The 18,856-nt window shown below is 48.7% G+C and overlaps 1 long non-coding RNA gene and 3 pseudogenes across 1 annotated transcript; all 4 read right to left on the reverse strand.

Moving 5' to 3' along the window:
• Positions 1 to 504: 504 nt before the first annotated feature.
• Positions 505 to 1,262, reverse strand: LOC123101765 (cation/calcium exchanger 1-like; annotated as a pseudogene).
• A 45-nt stretch (positions 1,263 to 1,307) lies between these two features.
• LOC123101766 (U-box domain-containing protein 75-like) lies at positions 1,308 to 2,209 on the reverse strand (annotated as a pseudogene).
• Positions 2,210 to 4,966: 2,757 nt separating this feature from the next.
• LOC123105836 (probable glycosyltransferase 6) lies at positions 4,967 to 6,890 on the reverse strand (annotated as a pseudogene).
• A 3,526-nt stretch (positions 6,891 to 10,416) lies between these two features.
• Positions 10,417 to 16,982, reverse strand: LOC123105837 (uncharacterized). Its single transcript, XR_006451040.1, has 2 exons — positions 16,858 to 16,982; positions 10,417 to 10,664 (listed from the first exon to the last, which is right to left on the reverse strand). It is a non-coding gene; the product is annotated as an uncharacterized lncRNA (long non-coding RNA).
• Between the last annotated feature and the right edge of the window lie 1,874 nt (positions 16,983 to 18,856).

The following is an 18,856-nucleotide window of genomic DNA, read 5'->3' on the forward strand; positions in this document are numbered from 1 at the left end:
AGTGGGCCCAGAGATACCTCTCCGTCATACGGAGTGACAAATCCCAGTCTCGATTCGTGCCAACCCAACAGACACTTTCGGAGATACCCGTAGTGCACCTTTATAGTCACCCAGTTACGTTGTGACGTTTGGCACACCCAAAGCACTCCTACGGTACCCGGGAGTTGCACAATCTCATGGTCTAAGGAAATGATACTTGACATTTGAAAAAGCTCTAGCAAAACGAACTACACGATCTTTGTGCTATGCTTATGTTTGGGTCTTGTCCATCACATCATTCTCCTAATGATGTGATCCCGTTATCAATGACATCCCATGTCCATAGTCAGGAAACCATGACTATATGTTGATCAACGAGCTAGTTAACTAGAGGCTTACTAGGGACGTGTTGTGGTCTATGTATTCACACATGTATTACGATTTCCGGATAACACAATTACAGCATGAACAACAGACAATTATCATGAACAAAGAAATATAATAATAACCATTTTATTATTGCCTCTAGGTCATATTTCCAACAGACACCACCATCAGCGCCCACGCCAGAGCGGCGCACAAGAACCCCATCGTCTCGTACACCGCGGAGTCCGCCGGGAGCATGAACGGCGCCGGGTACTGCGCGCCCACCGCCAGCTTGAGTGACAGCCCCAGCCCCACCACCGTGTTGAACAGCGGCCCGGCGTAGCAGGCGGAGACCGCCGTCTGCGCGCCGCCAGGGCCCCCGTGCGTCGCCATCACCACGTTGGAGACTAGGTCGCCCAGCGAGTCCCCCACGACAGCACCGTCACGCCCAGCACGCTCGCCTTCACGCCCACGTGTATCCGATCGCCACCAGCTTGCGCGCCAGGGTGTACGCCCAGAGCACGCTCATCAGGAACCCGGCGGCAAGCCACGGCACGCGGCGTCGGCGCCCGCGCGGTGGCGAGGTGGCATCCGTTGTGACCGCCGCGAGGCCGGCCAACAGGAGGCCGAGGACGCCGCCTGCGAGCTGTCCAAACTCACAACAATTTGCATGGACATCCGGCCGCCGGCCTGCCACCAACTCGGGCGCTGCTTATGCCGCATTGCTGCTCGATGGAAGCTTCATGTCGATGGGCAGGGCGATGCATTCATCCACTCCCTCCCATGTCTTCAAATGACACAGCAAGTTCGGCTAATTGCTGAGTTTATCTACACACAGGCCTTCATCTAGCAGCAATTTGCTTCTCTCATCCATTTCACAATCCAGAATATGCGAGACTAACCACGGGGAACGGCATCATCGACTCAAATCACAACCAGAAGGGCTATGTCCTGGTCTCTTCTCACTGAATTGTCTTGGTGAGCTTGCATTTCGCGAGGAAGACGGTGGACGTGCAGTGCATGGTGCAAAGCTTGAGCAACTCCGAGGCTTGCTGCTTCAGCTCCGGCCCGCACCCGCTTTGGATCACCAGCAGAAGCTTGGCGGCCAGTCCGACCTCCAAGGCAGCGGGCGCAAACTCCTCAGGCACCATCCTGCACACCACCCACAGCATCGACACGGCGCGCTGCGTGCAGGCCTCGGACACCCTCATCAGCAATCGGACGGCGTTGGGTATCGTCCTCGCAATCCTTGGGATCCGTCCTGCCCTCAGGGACTAAGGCGAGCGCGTCAAGGATGTCCAGGGCTGGCTGCACGCACTCCGTCGCCAGCTCCGGCAGCAGCTCCACCAGCTGCTGCACCGCACCAATGGTGACAATCATACTCCTGGTCGGCTTGTGCACGGCGCAGATGGAATTGAGCAGCTCTAGCCCAGCGGCCACACCGTCCTGGACTCCTGGTGCCGCTTGTCCCGGACCAGGCGCATGGAGCCGGCTAAGAGGCTCAGGCTCGCCACCGTCTCCGGCCGGAAGCGAGGTCAAGAAGCGACACGCCGCCGGCCTCGGCTATGGCCTTGGTCACGGACTGGTGGGTGGAGGGGAGGGAGCGCAACTCCCGGAGCGCGGTGACGCGGGCCTGGCCCTTGAAGGGATGCCTCCTCGGGATGGCCGTGCCGTGGAGACCGTGGACAAGGTCGGCGGCGCGGCCGGGGTAGTCGGCCGAGCGCTTCTTGAAGCGGGTGTACCAACGGGAGAACCAGGCGGCGATGAGCTGCCGGAGCGTGGCGTTGGGGGTGAGCGCGTCGTCCCAGAGCTCCTGCATCGTGGTCGGGCAGGTCCGGTGGCCCAGCGCCAGCCACAGGGAGATATGCAGTTAACTGCATTTAACATCCAGTACTACGGGTTAATTAGAGAAGACGACATGGTGTTTCTTGCAAAAGTGCGGGTGACGACCGGTCCACCCACCTGGCTGCCACTTGTCGAGCTGTGATAGGCCGTGGACTAAATCATCACATTCAATGCAAGTTGGGGTATGGTGGAGTTGCATTTTTCAAGTTTGGGACTAAATCTTCACATGTGATGCAAGTTAGGGTACCTGGGGTGCTATTACCTCTTTTAATTTCTACTCGGTAGCTACGGCGCCTAGACCGCGATTGAGTATATATCTTGCAGCTAGTTACTCCCTCCGTTCATGAATAAGTGTACATCTAGCTTTTGTCTTAAGTCAAAGTTTTAAAACTTTGACCAACTTTATAGAGAAAAATAGCAGCATTTATGGCACTAAATTAGGTTCACTAGATTTGTTTTGAATGTAGTTTCATAATATACCAATTTGATGTCATATATGTTATTACTCTTTTCTATAAAGTTGGTCAAAATTTTCAAATATTGACTTAGCACAAAAGGTAAAAATATACTTATTCGCGGACAGAGGGGGTAGAGAGTAGGAGTGTACTCTCCATTGTTTTGCATCTATTGTTTCACTAACTATCTCTGGTTGGGTGCACACGCACAGCCCGGAAAACACAGACGCAGCCGGTCGCGGCCCCCTCGCTCGACCCGAATGGACAAAAAAAATGGACCAAATCCACATTTGTTAGGGTCTGCGCGTTGGAGACCTTGGTACTTGCTCTAGTTCTACTATTTCAACACGCATACAAGTACTACTGTACTAGTATTTTGTGAAACCATTTACATGGGTATAAAACCTAGAACACATTCCAATTGGAATATGCAACTACTTGTGGACATCGAGCGAATGAATTGCATCGTGGACTCAAGCTCAACAATTCCCAATAAATAATCTTGTACTCCCTCGGTTTCAAAATAGATGACTCATCTATTTTGGAACAGAGGGATTGTGTTTTATTTTTTGACCCAACTGGTCCGGTCTGGTCTTTAAGGGTGTGTTTGGTTTGTGCCTCAACTAGCCCCACCAAAATTTTGGCATGACCAAAGCTAGGGCATGACCAATTTTTTGGTAAGTTGATCTTGTTTGGTTTAGAGCCATTGTACTTGCCATTTTTTTGGCAAAATCAGTAGGCTTCCATTTGGTTTTCAGCCAACTAACTTGGCACACTTTAGGAATTTGGATTGATCAGTGTTTGGTTTGATGGCAATCCAGGTTTAATAACAAAAAAAAGGGACATGTATTAAAAAACACTTAATTAACTACAATGTGCCAAGTGAAAAACCGGCGTGTATAAAAGTACACATGCGCATCACATATGTCCGTGGAAAGAACGCTGACATCAAGACCGTCTTTCATTTTAATCCACAACGTTTTGGTTAAACTGCGATAACTTGAGTGTTTGGTACGGTTTGGTACTACCACTAAGTAGGATTGTTTATTCGGTTGTGCTAAGCAGGATTGGTTCCCCTGTAATAACAAAAAGAGCAGGATTGGTTACCGGTCGCTAGACGGGATTAATTGATTCAAAGGTATGGTAGGTACAACGTACGTACGTTGATTTGCCCAGCCATTTAATCTGCCACACTAATTACGTTTGATAATCACCGAAGACAATGAAAAGCGTGCGAGGGCAACGCTGCCAATTTTTTGGCGTGGGTTTTCTGCGCCCCGGCCGCGCCCGCGATTTGGCAGTTTTTACACGGGAGCGACCTGGGCGGGCTGGGCGCGCCAAATTTTTGGCACCGATTCAAGTGATGACCAAATCTTATGGGCCAGCCAACTTTTTGGTAGGGTGACCATTGGTTGTAAACCAAACATACCCTAAAACTATGGAATGGATTGATCCAGAAGCCATGGAGAAGAAGGACAATGTGGTGGCACCAAAGCCGCCGGAGAATGGGGATCTCCCGCGCCATGATCTGCAACCACATCACCATCACCGTCCCTCCTCCATTTGATTAGCTTAATTAAGGTAATCGCGAGAAGAAGAGTGAACCAATGGTAGAGAGACACGTGGTGAAGAGAAGGTAAGATAATAAGCATAGAATCTCCGCACCTTATTCAAATCAAAGGGAATACACGAATCTGATTTCCTTAAATGCCATCTGACATGTACGAATAGGATATCTTAGTCAACACGTGTTAGCCTACTACTCCTTAAATAAGGTATGTGAACACGATTTGATTCGTTGGCACGTACAAGTAGTAGTACTTCCTCTGGATCTGGATGTAGTAGTACACTTGTCAACACGCATCGTCAAAAACTACTCTTGGTAATCTTGATATCACCGTCATTTACATACCAGATTTGCTGTTACCCGACCCGAGCAACTATAAAATTTGTTCGATTCTCCATGGGGTAGGAGGGAGAAGAAAACAGTAGTGCGAGCATTGAAACAAGAATCTGGAGACAGTTGGATTTTGGATTTCAATCCAGCATTTGCGGCAAAATCGACCCCGTGCAAAACATTTTGGATTTGGTTTTTGATTGCAAACATCCCCGAGCGGTTAAGAGCCCTTATGCTATCTGACTGTAACACCTCTGTGTAACAATTTGGGTGGTCATTCAAAAAAAGAAAACAACTGAATTAGTTTACTCCCTTCGTCCAAAAGAAAACGAACGAGTGTATCTGGACATATTTTCAGGGCAGATGGAGTATTTTTTTTGAACAACTGATTTATTGGTGCTCTCTGTATATATACTTGGATGAAGTATGAAAAAAAAAAAGAGTAGAAAAAAAAGAGGAGAGGTTCACGCAAGGACCCAAACTGTCGGATCTTAAAACAGTGTACAAAATAACAAAATGGTGATTCGATTTTGCTGTCTTTCTGTAACAACGAAACTGCACGCTCAGTTTGACTAGACTAGACTAGAGCGGGCGCACGTCGCCCTTGAGCGGCCCGGCGTGGCGGAAGCCGTAGGCGCGGAGCACCTGGTCGTCGGCGAGGTTGAGCGCGCGGCGCATCCCCTCGGCGCAGCTCTCGTTGGAGTAGATCTCGTTGGGCTTGCCGCCGCAGGGGTTGCAGCCGGTGAAGTGCGTCACGAAGGGCCGGCGCCAGGCGGACGCCTTCTGCCCGCCCCCGTCGGGCCCCGGGACGCCGCCGGCCTTCTTCCTCAGGGCCGCGTTCCTCGCCGCCGCGTACAGCGCGTGCTCCCCCTCGGCGTGCCGCCGCCGGAGCGCGGGCCCGAACCGCCGCGCCGCGACGCCGTCGAGCTTGTCCACGATCTCCGCCTAGTATCCCTGGAAGTAGTACTCGTGCTCCAGGTAGGTCCTGGCGCCCCGTTTTTTGGGGTTCTTGAGCAGCAGGTATGCCAGCGCGGACTGGTCGTCGGGCTTGTCGCTGAGCGTGGCCTTGAGGGTCTTGCCCCATCGCGCGTACTCCGGCGAGGCCGGGCCCATGCTGGCCCATGCGTCCATGAAGTCGAGCGACCACTGGCAGTTGCGGATGAGGAAGACGCCGGCGTTGAGGCCCACCCAGGACCTGGCCTCGTACACCTCCCTCCCTGTCCCAGCCGTGGACGACGAGGCTGTAATCCTTATACCTGGTGGCGAGCGGGGGCGCGAAGTCCATGTCGGTGATGACGGCGTCGGCGTCGAGCCACCAGACCCACTCAGCCTCCGGGTGGGCGAGCATGGCGGCGCGCACCACGGGGATCTTGGCCCAGTAGGCCACCATCCGGGGCTGCAGCAGCGCCGTGTTGTAGAGCAGCTCCATCCCGTGGAGCCGCGCGTAGTCCACCTTGTTCTTGAGGAAGCGGAGCAGCATGTGGTCGCCGCCGTCGCCGGCGCACGGGTAGGACTGGGACCCCGAGAGCATGACGACGCGCTCCCCGGGCCCGCGGGTAGTGCAGCCGCAGCCACTCGGCGCGCTTCGCGTCCCAGCCGGTCACCCGCCGGTCCACGGCGTAGGAGAGCTTCGGGTCGTCGTAGAACGTGCGCGGGCGTACAGGCCGTCCTCGGAGTCGTTATCCTGCTGCGGCTGCGGGAAGGAGGTGGGGAAGGGGAGGGAGGGACTGGCGACGAGGTTGGGCACGGGCGCGGGCGCGAGCAGGGAGGAGAAGCAGAGGAGGACGAGCACGGCCGCCACGGCGCCCGCGGCGAAGACGAGCACGACGCGGCCGTGCGGCCGGTGCGGCGCCCTTGCCCGCCGTCCCCGTGACGCAGAACGGCGCGGTCTCCGACGCCATGGTCAGTCGCCTCGAGGACCGCGCGGGCGTGGCGTGTCTTTAGGCTGGAAAAGCAAGGTCTGGGCTGGCCTCAGTGAGGAGTGAGGAGTGTGGAGTGTGAGCCGACGGGAAACGAGGGTGGCGGCAGGCGGGCAGCGGCGGGAAAGGTGATAGCGTGGGGGCTCGGGTTTGGGGTTGGACCGGGAAATGGCAGGGTGGAACGGGGGCGCAGGGCCGCGGATTCTGGTGTGGGGATCGATCTATTTCTCTCTCTCTCTTCTCCGTGTTGTGTCGGCCGCCGGCGCCGGGCGCGGTGAGCTGCCCGCGTGGGGCTTGCTTGCATGGGCCTTCCGTTCTTTCTTTGGGGTTTGTTTTCTTTCCGTTAATTTTTTTTGGACCACTCCCAACAGTGTATTTTTTGCTATATTCAATGTAGATAGATTGGAATTGCAGAGGCGTGCACACCTCCCCTCGGATCACGCCATTATTTAATGCGCATGCAGATCTGCGCCCTAATTGTAGCTTATGTGTATATTTTGGAGATGCATTTCTGATACGCATATGCCTTATTTATAAAGAGAGATTTTCTGATCTACACTATAAATGAAAACCAGGCATGTGTGACCTATACGATCTGGCAAATATATTAGCCGTCCGGCCAAATGAGCAAAGCTCAGATGGCTAGGTTCCGTGTGGTGGAACCAAACGACCAGGGTTCAAGTTTTAAACTTGACATTCAACAATCATGCATGTCAATTTGTTTCACTAATCTTTGTGTGGGCATAGATGTGACGCTTGGAGCAACTATATGCAGCTTATATTACACATTTTTATGACGCTTGGAGCAACTATTGGCATAATAATGAATACATATATAAAAATCAAGACTATCTTTGTGCTGTTTTTTCCAGTCCTTCATAGATGTAAAATAATTATTATTACAGACATATTGTGACAAAGTCATTCTGCTGGAGAATCCTACAGATGAGTTATTCTTCATCTAACCAGTCCTAAGATCCGACAGGTCATATGAGACCAACTACATATATGATGTGTCACCTTCCAAATTAATCCACAGCTTGTGTAAATAAGAAAAAAGCAGCTTGGTGCACATATCTCCCACATGCGCAGGGTATGGGGAATGGCCCGACCACTTTAGGTCTTTTGTACGTAGCCTTTCATTGCATTTCTTCAAGGGGCTGTTTCCAGGACTCAGAACCGGTAACCTAATGGTTACAAGGCAAGCTTATGAGACCCTTTTTGTAGAGGAGGATGAAACCCCTGTACTCTGCAAGCTTATGAGACCCTGAGATGAAAAATAAGATATGGAATTTTCTCCATATACTTGGAGCGAGAATAAGCGAAGTCACAAAACATATGGACATCACACCATCCCACTCGCGTCGCCTCCCCTCCCCCTCCCCCTCGCGTCGCCTCCCCTCCCCTCATCGCGTCGCCCCCCCTCGGGCGGCGCCAGGGGCCTCCGATCCCGCGCCGCCAGCCCCTCCCCACTCCTACATCCCCAGCTGCCACTGCCGCCGGCAAAGGCCGCGGTGGCGGCGAGCCCTGCACCGCAGATCCAGGGCAGGTGGTTGCCACGACAGATGCCATGAGGTGGAGGCGGCGTCTCACGTGGGGAGGCCGGGGGCGGCAAATAGGGCGGCGCCCCTACTGTGTGACAGCGATGGGAACCTACATGACCAGCGGTGTGGTGGCCGCGAGCGCATGAGTGGCTCCGACGGCTGCGGATATGGCGTCCTGTCCAGATCCGTCTCGGTACGGTCTTGGACGGCCGGTGGCGCGAGGAGGACCGGTGAAGGGTGGCTGGAGGCTCCCTGCCGGCGTGCCAACGGCGGCCCTCGTCTTCACGGCAAGGTTCCGTTCGGTTCCAGCCAGCTGCGAGGTTGGGGGACGCGACTTCCGGTGAACATCGCGCTGACTTCGGTCATGGCGGACGACGGCGGCGTCTATGACGACGTTCCCTTCTCGAGGCATCATTGTTGCAGGTCATGGCACCCCACTCGTGATGCTCTGGGGAAACCCTAGATCTGGATCTACCAGATCGGACGATGATGGTACCTTTGATGTCATTGTCCCTCTTGAGGGCATCATTTCGGAGCAAGTGCTGGTTGGACGGGAGAAGCGGAAGAGCGGTGTCTCATCCACCGCAAGGCTGACGGTGGATCCCAGTGGCATGGTGCCGCGGAGGTTCGACGACGGGCGCGTGTGTGGATGGATACGTGCAGGATGGTGGAGTTGTTTGGCGTTGTGGTGGTTTCGACGACAGGCCAGGTAAGGTCGATGGGTCAGTTTCTGCTCTGAAGATGGACTGGTGGAAGATGGTGGCAACAGCCTCTGGGAGTGCGTCGGTCCGGTATGGGACCCAGTCCTGGTGTGTGGCTGGGCTGGGACATCCGGATTTAGATGTTAGGGTTTGGTGCGATGTCCATGCTTTGAAAAAGAAGTTAGCGGTTCCTCCTGTGAGTGAGCTTCATGAAACGTCCTTTGCCAAGGACAAAGATATCCAGACTCTTAAGCGCAAGTGTGCCTCCTTACCAAATGCAAGCGTAAGCACTTCATTCCCAAGTATATGGACAGCTCATAACAAACTTTTATTTCTGTATATGGACAGCTCATAACAAACACTGTACAAGTTATTTTTCGGCACGCTAGCTTTGCCGAAAAACAGGGGGGCATGTGTTGATACTTGAAAATAGCATGATCGCAAAGAGTGACTTGAGGATGTAGCAAGATGAGATCAAATTCATGATTTCATGTCACCATTGGATGGCTCTCTTCAAGCCGATCAAAATAAATATAGAGATGGTACAAAACAAAGCTCGGATGCAAAAGTTATGCCAATCTTAGAGATGCTCGTATTGACATCAGATGAAAGAATGGCATGAAACCTAATTAAGACAACCTCGGATGGAAACAGTTACAACTGCAAAGTTCTTCGTCTCGTCGACACGGACGATTTTGATATAAGAATCGTCCCCATCCGAGGTCGTATGCAAAAGTTACATGCAACACCGTGCGCTGCAGCAATGTTTGGCCGGATCATCCGGGCCGGGGTCCGGATCATCCGGGAAATTGAAGCACGAAGACAACAGAAGGTTTGTAATGAAGCCGGATGATTTGGGACCAGTCCCGGATGATCCGGGTGGAGGCCGGACAATCCGGGTAGAAGTCCGGACGTCCGGACAACTTTTTCTGCTATAGACTTTAGAAAACAGCCAAAAACACCCTCAAGATGGTTGATTTTCATATCAAAAAGCGTTCAACATGAAAGTTGTGCATCTCGTCGAGACGGTTGATTTTCATATAAATTTCATCCAAATCCGAGGTCATATGTGGATTCTAGAGTCAAAACAGTGAGCTGCTGTCAGAAAACTAGGCTAGGCCGGATCATCCGGGCCTTGAGCCGGACATTCGGGCCGGAGGTCGTGAATAGTCCGTGTTTTGTTAGGTTTTGATAATTTGGACGCATATGCAGGCCCTTTTCTTGTACGGGAAGTACATCCGCCTTTTATATAGACAAGAGGTGACGGCCGATTGAACAACACACAATCGAACAAACACATCTACCACTTTTTATCTTTTATCTTTTATCTTTCTCCCTTGTTTTCTTCTTCCTCGTTTTTTGTCTATTTTTCTTGTTCCAGGGCGGCGAACCTCGAGGCCCTAGGGGCGATCAGGTCGACCTAAAGCAGCCCATAGCCGCCGCGCATCCAGACGGGGTCCCTCCCAGGCGTGTGGGGTTTCGGGTCTACAAAAGCGCCCGCCGAATTGCTTGCGTACCGCGCTTCCGGCGAGTCTCCTTCGATGTGAGTTGCGATGCATCACCCCTGGCATCGAGGATACACGGTGACGTGTTCGTATGCGAACACCACACTTGCAAATAACGTTCACTCTGTGTATAGGTACTGCCGCCCCGAAAGTACTATTCTGAGCTAATTAATAGTAGATCTGAACAAGGCAGAAAAGAGGGATGTAAAAAAAAGAGTTGTATTATTTTCACACCAAACAGGCACAGGTGTATGTGTTGGTTGAATCAGCATTCATGTAATGTACTAATATGTGTTTGTAGTACTTTCTACGAGGCCCTTTCCCCGGCCCCAAGTCATTCATGATCCATGTCTGCATTTCTGGATTCCACCATTTTTCTTCTTACCTTGTTTTCTTCAAACTGCTTCTGCTCCTTTATGTGAGCGGCGTTTCGATGCCCGGGTGCATCTGCACCTGGTCAAAAAAAATTCGTAAAAAATTCAGACAAATTCAAAAAATTCCAAAAAAATATAGGGTGGTAGACAATTTGATGCGTGAGGTACGCTCCAATTTTCAAAACATTTGAACTTCTGTGCAGCTCTCAGCAAAAAAGACAAATCAGACCAGAACAGTATATGAACAGTACACATTTTTACAGACCTCTGATTTGTCTTTTTTGCTGAGAGATGCACAGAAGTCCAAATGTTTTGAAAATTGGAGCGTACCTCACGAATCAAATTGTCTACCATCCTAATTTTTTTTGGAATTTTTTAAATTTTACTAGTATTTTTTTTTTCGTGAGTGCAGGTGCAGATGAGCTCGGGCTCAGATTCGAATTTTCGACTTCTCTCATCCTTTACTACAAGTATATGGAGAAAATTCCTTATCTTATTTTTTTATCGCAGAGTCTCATAAGCTTGCAGAGTCTGGGGGTTTCATCTTCCTCTACAAAAAGGGTCTCATAAGCTTGCTTTGCTTCAGTTTTCTTAGCTCTGCTCGTTAGTCTCTTGCCATGTTGTCCGGATCCTCATTGTTTCGACTAAGCTTTACACAATCTCTAGCTTCATTCGGTTGTACTCCCTCCATTCAGAATTACTCGTCCAAAAAATGAATGTATCTAGATGTATTTTAGTTGTCGATACATCCATTTTTGTTTTTTTAGTGGTAAACCAAAACTTTATTGCGAAGTAGCAGCTCGGTTTACAGGAATAACAAATTGGTCATGGGGTAAACCCAGCCACAAATGGCGACCAACATCTAATGAAGTAGAAAATTTACCTAAATTGTGTGCATCAACATTCATAGAACGACTTTCAAAAATGAAATCACAGCTTATGAGTTCTCTTGCCCGAGCATTAATCTCCTTAATGATTGCACTATACCTTCCTTCAGTTCCATTCTTTATCTCCGCCACCACTAATTTATTATCACATGCAATAACAATTTTGTCGAGGGACAAGTCCAGCGCAAGCGCCAGAGCTTCACGGCAAGCGAGTGCCTCCAATGTTGCCGGGTCTGAAATGTCGGTAAATACCATAGCTGATGAACCCAAGAAGAGGCATGTGTGATCACGGCAAACCGTAGCGGATGCGCTACTATTACCATTTCTTGCAAGACCTCCGTCAACTTGTATCTTCGCCACCTCGGGGCTCGGCGTTGTCCATTTCATTGTACTTCTCACCCGCATCCCATCCGTAATTGGATGCGTTGCTTTGCAAGACTCAGTTTTCAAGGACTCCAATTCGGATATGAAGCTAGTGACGAAGCCATGAGTGGCATGTGGACTCTGAAGGATTCCCTCATGGATCGCTTTTCTTCTTGCTGCCCAAATAGCCCATAGAGTAACAACTAACTTGATCATGCTAGCATGTGGTAAGTCGTCGATAGTTGAAAATAGCCAAAACTTGGCATTTGGCTCAGTCGACCCTTGAACATAGTCGGCCACATCATCATCGACCAGAGCCCAAACGCAGCGGGCAATAGAGCACTCCAAGAGTGAATGGCGCCAACTATCCCGCATCCCGCAAAGCTGACATTTGTCATCGTTGGCCATATTCCTTCCATGCCAAACATCTTCAGTGGGGATGGTGTGCTTAGCTAATCGCCACAAAAAATTACGAATCTTTCCCGGGACTTGGACTGACCAGAGCGAGGTCCAAGATTTAGCTTCAACTTCATAATCAGAAGAACTTGTATTCCCTTCGAGCCAGTCTTCTCTACGCCTTTTTGTATCTGCCAACATACGATAGGCCGATCGCACTGTGAAGATTCCGTTCCTTTCAAAGTTCCAAGCCCAATAATCATCCATTCTCTGAGTACATAAAGGAATACTCAATATGGACTTGGTATCGAAAGCCAAAAATAACTCATCCAGTCTCCTTCTGTTCCAGGTGGCGATAGTACTATCAATAAGATCACTCACCAGGTTTGGTGGGTTAGCCGAGAGACACACTATTGGCCTCATAGTTGCATGTCTAGGGATCCAATTATCTACCCAAATCCTGGTTGTAGAGCCATCACTGATTCGCCTAATAAGGCCTTGACACAGGACGTCGCGGCCTTCCAGAATGGCCCTCCACACCTGAGATGGATGATTCCCCAATTCTGCCGACAAAATTGTTCCAAGGGGGAAATAGACCACCTTTAAAATCTTTGCACACAAAGAGTTAGGATGCTGCAAAATTCTCCATGACTGTCTTGCCAGTAGAGCTAAATTGAACAACTCAAAATCTCGAAAACCAAGACCTCCCATGAATTTAGGCTGAGTCATAACCTTCCATGAAACCCAAGCTGGCTTTCTTTTACCTTCTTTACTTCCCCACCAGAATTGCCGAATGAGTTTATTTATAGATGCTCACATAGTCCCCTTGGCAATTTAAAGCAGGACATAGAATATACTGGTACAGCCTGTGCAACTGATTTAACCAACACCTCCTTTCCAGCTGTAGATAGCGTTTTCTCAATCCATCCCTTCACCTTACTCCATAGCCTATCTTTCAGAAATTTGAATGCCCCAAACTTTGAAGTACCTACATCAGAAGGCATGCCTAGATACTTGGCATTCAGTGTTTCATTGGGCACATTCAAAATACAGTTAATCTCTGTTTTGATGTTTGCTGGACACCCTTTGCTAAAGAAAATTGATGATTTAGCAGTATTAATTCTTTGCCCTGAAGCTTGACAATATGTTTCCAAGAGGTTTGATACCTCGGTTGCCCCTCCACCAGATGCTTTGAAGAACAGCAGGCTATCATCTGCGAATAGAAGGTGATTAACAGGTGGTGCCGTAGGCGCCACTTGGATCCCACCAAGCTGAGATGACTCACTTAGTTTTTTCAAGAGGCCAGAAAGGCCCTCCGCTGCCAACAAAAACAGGTAATGGGAGATTGGATCTCCCTGACGGATACCTCTACTAGGTCTAAATTCCTCCAACTTCTTCCCATTAAGAAACAGAGTAAGAAACTGAGCTAACAAGATCCATAACAATATTTACCCATCTGTGAGAGAAGCCCAGTTTCAGCATAATGGCTCGTAGATAGTCCCATTCCACTCTGTCATACGCTTCCATCATATCCAGCTTTAGAGCGCAATGACGATGTTTGACTGCCCTATTCCTCTTCATAAAGTGCAAGCATTCGTACGCCACAATGATGTTATCTGTAATCAGACGACCAGGTACAAAAGCAGATTGTTCTATTGAAATAATCTCCAGAAGGACCAGTTTCAAACGGTTAGCAATCACTTTGGAAGCTATCTTATAGAACACATTACAAAGACTGATAGGGCCGAATTGTGAGAGCAACGACGGATTCTTTACCTTCGGTATCAGGACCAAGTAAGTCTGATTAATGCTTTCTGCACTCTCATGTCCTTCAATGATTTTAAGAACAGCCGCGGTGACTTCCGCACCGCATACCCCCCAATGCCTTTGAAAAAAATACGCTGGAAACCCATCGGGCCCCGGTGATTTCATTGGAAACATTTGATACAGGGCCGTCTTGACCTCCTCTTCCGTGTACTTAGCGTCCAACATGGCTCGCATGTCATCTGTAACCTTTCGAGGGACTGAATCTAAAACTTCTTCCATGTTTGAAACTCCCTCTGACGTGTATAAGTTTGTATAGAACTGCGTCGTCATAGCTTCCAGCTCGGCTGCATCATCAGTCAATTGCCCGTCGGACCTGGCTAGAGATGTGATCTTGTTCTTCCTCCGTCGCATCGACGCCCGTTGCTGAAAGTATTTTGTATTTTTGTCTCCATGGGTGAGCCAGTCCACCCTCGATCTCTGTCTCTGAAGTATTTCTTCCCTCTTGTACAGTTCAACAAGACGATCTGTGACTTTAATTTCCAAGTGACTTGGCCCCGTCCGTCCCGGTACATTTTTTAGAATCTCCAACTGACGTACTAGTTGCTTGATCTCTTTTTTAACACTACCAAAAGTGTATCTGTCCCAAGTCTGCAGATGTTCGTCCAGATCCTTGAGTTACATCCATTTTTGTGACAAGTAATTCCGAACGGAGGGAGTATGTATCTAGCAGTATTACCGGCCTGGCTGGGCTTACGTCGCCTCCTCTCTGGGATCCCATCGCCACCGCCAACGCCGCGCTTTCCCCCAGTTGGTCTCGACTCTGCGATGGGCTAGGCCGCCATGTACACTTGTCATGTACTTTGGTCTCTCTATATATATAACTAACATACGGGCCTTAACTAAACGGACCAACTTTTCTAAAAAAAAACTAAACGGACCGACTAATGAGCCTTTCGTATGTGTTCTTTTCTCCTCTTTTTTTGAAAGTTTGTATGTGTTCTACGAAACAACTCCATTTTTTCACACACAAAAGAAACGGAAAAACTCCATTTTCCTGATACGATTCTGCATTTAGGGAGAACCCTCGTGATGTGGGCAAAGATTTTGCATACAGAGGTCCCTCAGGGATCTGAACCATCAAGGATACGATGCAGGTATACCTTCATGGATTAGAAAGGAAATGCGAACCTGACGGATACCTCTACTGGGTCTAAATTCCTCCAATTTCTTCCCATTAAATAAAATAGAGTAAGAAACTGAGCTGACAAGATCCATAACAATATTTACCCATCTGTGAGAGAAGCCCAGTTTCAGCATAATGGCTCGTAGATAGTCCCATTCCACTCTGTCATATGCTTCCATCATATCCAGCTTTAGAGCGCAATGACGATGTTTGACTGCCGTATTCCTCTTCATAAAGTGCAAGCATTCGTACGCCACAATGATGTTATCTGTAATCAGACGACCAGGTACAAAAACAGATTGTTCTATTGAAATAATCTCCGGAAGGACCAGTTTCAAACGGTTAGCAATCACTTTGGAAGCTATCTTATAGAACACATTACAAAGACTAATAGGGCGGAATTGTGAGAGCAACGACGGATTCTTTACCTTCGGTATCAGGACCAAGTAAGTCTGATTAATGCTTTCTGCACTCTCATGTCCTTCAATGATTTTAAGAACAGCCGCGGTGACTTCCGCACCGCATACCCCCCAATGCCTTTGAAAAAAATGCGCTGGAAACCCATCGGGCCCCGGTGATTTCATTGGAAACATTTGATACAGGGCCGTCTTGACCTCCTCTTCCGTGTACTTAGCGTCCAACATGGCTCGCATGTCATCTGTAACCTTTCGAGGGACTGAATCTAAAACTTCTTCCATGTTTGAAACTCCCTCTGACGTGTATAAGTTTGTATAGAACTGCGTCGTCATAGCTTCCAGCTCGGCTGCATCATCAGTCAATTGCCCGTCGGACCTGGCTAGAGATGTGATCTTGTTCTTCCTCCGTCGCATCGACGCCCGTTGCTGAAAGTATTTTGTATTTTTGTCTCCATGGGTGAGCCAGTCCACCCTCGATCTCTGTCTCTGAAGTATTTCTTCCCTCTTGTACAGTTCAACAAGACGATCTGTGACTTTAATTTCCAAGTGACTTGGCCCCGTCCGTCCCGGTACATTTTTTAGAATCTCCAACTGACGTACTAGTTGCTTGATCTCTTTTTTAACACTACCAAAAGTGTATCTGTCCCAAGTCTGCAGATGTTCGTCCAGATTCTTGAGTTACATCCATTTTTGTGACAAGTAATTCCGAACGGAGAGAGTATGTATCTAGCAGTATTGCCGGCCTGGCTGGGCTTACGTCGCCTCCTCTCCGGGATCCCATCGCCACCGCCAACGCCGCGCTTTCCGACAACCGGCCAGCCCAGTTGGTCTCGACTCTGCGATGGGCTAGGCCGCCATGTACACTTGTCATGTACTTTGGGCTCTATATATATAACTAACGTACGGGCCTTAACTAAACGGACCAACTTTTCTAAAAAAAACTAAACGGACCGACTAATGGGCCTTTCGTATGTGTTCTTTTCTCCTCTTTTTTTGAAAGTTTGTATGTGTTCTACGAAACAACTCCATTTTTTCACACACAAAAGAAACGGAAAAACTCCATTTTCCTGATACGATTCTGCATTTAGGGAGAACCCTCGTGATGTGGGCAAAGATTTTGCATACAGAGCTCCCTCTGGGATCTGAACCATCAAGGTACGATGCAGGTATACCTTCATGGATTAGAAAGGAAATGCGAACCTGACAGACAAATTGAAGAACGAAACACGCATCTTTAATGCTCTGCGTGTCACAGATTACCTTACCGTCCCATGATCAAAAGGTCATCGGTGGTAAGCAGCGTATCAAAGTTGCCTTCGAATCGAAGAGGGGGATTTTCAATTTCTATCTAGGTAGCTACTCCTGGACCGCGATTGAGTATATATATATATATCTTGCAGCTAATTAGAGAGTAGGAGTGATCAGTGCTTTTATAACTTGCTAGTGGGAATGCATATGCCTAATTTTGGTGAGGAAATCTGTGGCCCTGGATCAGCTTGCGTTTCCTACCATACGTATACTAGCTTAGCTTCATTTATCTGTGCCCTTGTGTTGCCCGCCAAACGTCAGCAACTAATTTTTAGACATAAAACCTTTTCTTAAAGCCATAGTTATTTGTTCGATCCCTTTTTGAAAAAAAAATGTTATTTGTTCGATCAGGCCACCTAAAAAGGATTTTGTACTAATTACAGCGCCAATATAAATAGACAATACAGGTAATGAAGACGGCCATCATCTCATCTCATTAGTTCCAGAAAGATTTTTCTGGAAAGATTGTGTCTGACGCATTGACCTCCAGATTGGAACATACAAGAATCGACCAAAAGGATCATGAAGACTTATGAGACAGCAGCGAGTTCCTTCCTCGACTCAGACAGCGGCTCAGCCCACATCGTCCTCCACCAACAGGGGGGCCGCCACCACGACGACCAGCAGCCTGCATCAATTTTTTTGGCAAGTTCAAATTTGCTACCCAACCCACCTAGTTAGACAACAAAGTAAACAAACTTGCTAGGGGAGGATTAGACATTAAATCAACATCAATGATAGAAGATTGTTGGGCTTTAAATGACACGGACAGCAATGCTCAATGTTCACTCCTCCACTAGCTTAATGATGACATCAACTCCGAATTAGATGTGCACTAGTTAGGTAATAATTATATAAAGATTTAACAATTCATCAGCCTAAATATACTTCCAGACCCACGGCCCAATGGGATACTGTCCTGACATTGACAGGAATTAAAACTGAATGCATGAGATTGATGGATAGTTTATATTTACTTTTCAGATTCAGTGCATAAATAGTATTGCTTTATGATGATTATCGTTTGAGTCAGTGTGAACAGCACATGCCAACAAGTCAGGTGTTTTAACTAGTAAATCCTAGCTACACTAAAATTTTGACAGTATATACTACTCCTATATAGCATCTACAATGTTTTCCACAGAGAAGATTCCTAATTCCCTAGTTCCAGACTGGGTTGAACTGTAAGCACCGTACAGTATTTTCCACAGAGCGATTTCAAGTTCGCTAGTTCCAACTATGGATAAAACGTTACAGGAAATAACCTAGGGTAGTGCTGAACATGGTCTCAGTTTTTGGCTTCTCATACTATGGATCCACATCTAAGGAAAAAGAAGCATGACGAGTTATAGCTACCCACCTAGACAACAAGACATAACGTAAATAGCTAGGGGAAGATTCAGCATCAACTAAACATGGAAGATGGAAGCTTTTCAGCCTTCAAAGTAACACTGAGTATAAGGTACAGTGTTCACAGCAAGAAGAAACAATGTAGAATAGGAGAGGAATACCTCAGAATGCCATCTGCGCGAGGAGTAGCTGGTTGATGGAACCCATCAGATGTGGGATATGCACTTGGAACTGTTGTACGGTCAAGCCGCCACTGGTGGAAAAACAGGCTTCCGTCCAGCCCCATAAGTCGCGAAGCTGTAGGAACCGCGACTAATGGGACCTTTAGTCGCGGTTCTGGAGGTGAACCGCGACCAAAGGCCTGGGCCCAGGGCGCTCGGTGGCTAGCTGGCGCATGTGAGGGTCTTTAGTCGCGGTTGGCCAGGACAACCGCGACTAAAGGCCTTCGGGCACCTTTAGTCACGGTTTGCCAGGCCAACCGCAACTAAAGCCCCTCCCCTATATATACCCATCCCGCAGCCAACACTTAGCCATTTGGAGCCATTCTCTTCACAAGTGGGTGTAGCTAGGTTTGCTTTTGGTTCCTCTTATGCACATAAGG

Source organism: Triticum aestivum, chromosome 5A (genome assembly GCF_018294505.1).
Source record: "Triticum aestivum cultivar Chinese Spring chromosome 5A, IWGSC CS RefSeq v2.1, whole genome shotgun sequence".
Taxonomy (NCBI): domain Eukaryota; kingdom Viridiplantae; phylum Streptophyta; class Magnoliopsida; order Poales; family Poaceae; genus Triticum; species Triticum aestivum.